The following is a 224-nucleotide window of genomic DNA, read 5'->3' on the forward strand; positions in this document are numbered from 1 at the left end:
GTGCTGGGATTAAAGGCATGTACCATCACTACCCATAACTTCCTCTTTTTATCTTTTATTGTCATTTTTATTTTTCTAATTACTTTTTGTTAAATAAACATTTTATTTTCATCATAATACCACCATAATACATTTACTTTGCTATGTGCAAGTTTGTGTGTGTGTGTGTGTGTGTGTGTGTGTGTGTGTGTACACTTTATCTTTCCCCTCTAGTAAGAAAATAA

At 31.2% G+C, this 224-nt stretch overlaps 1 protein-coding gene across 1 annotated transcript in view; it reads left to right on the forward strand.

The window, feature by feature from the left end:
• The window catches only part of Sgf29 (SAGA complex associated factor 29), a 35,505-nt gene that overhangs the window by 21,511 nt on the left and 13,770 nt on the right, over positions 1–224 (forward strand). The gene's annotated exons all lie outside the window — the stretch shown is intronic.

This window comes from Mastomys coucha, unplaced genomic scaffold, assembly GCF_008632895.1.
Source record: "Mastomys coucha isolate ucsf_1 unplaced genomic scaffold, UCSF_Mcou_1 pScaffold21, whole genome shotgun sequence".
Classification (NCBI taxonomy): Eukaryota; Metazoa; Chordata; class Mammalia; order Rodentia; family Muridae; genus Mastomys; species Mastomys coucha.